A 277-nucleotide genomic window follows, 5' to 3' on the forward strand; every position below is an offset into this window, starting at 1 on the left:
ACAGTGTGGGAGGAGGGTGGGAGATGGCAGAGGGTGAGATAGGGAATCAAAGATGGGGAAAAAGGCAAAATATACAGAAAACAATAAATGGAAAATGATTTTTTGACAATAACACATATGTTGATGTGCTTGATGGAGCCAATATACAGTGTATTCTCAATGGAAAAATCTCATTTTGTATGCTATAATGATGTACAGTGAATGAATGTAAATAAAGAAAAAAATGATAATGAAAAAAAAAAGAGGACACAAAGATCCTTGAATATGGAAATCAAGG

This window comes from Tupaia chinensis, unplaced genomic scaffold (genome assembly GCF_000334495.1).
Source record: "Tupaia chinensis unplaced genomic scaffold, TupChi_1.0 Scaffold142808_1, whole genome shotgun sequence".
Classification (NCBI taxonomy): domain Eukaryota; kingdom Metazoa; phylum Chordata; class Mammalia; order Scandentia; family Tupaiidae; genus Tupaia; species Tupaia belangeri.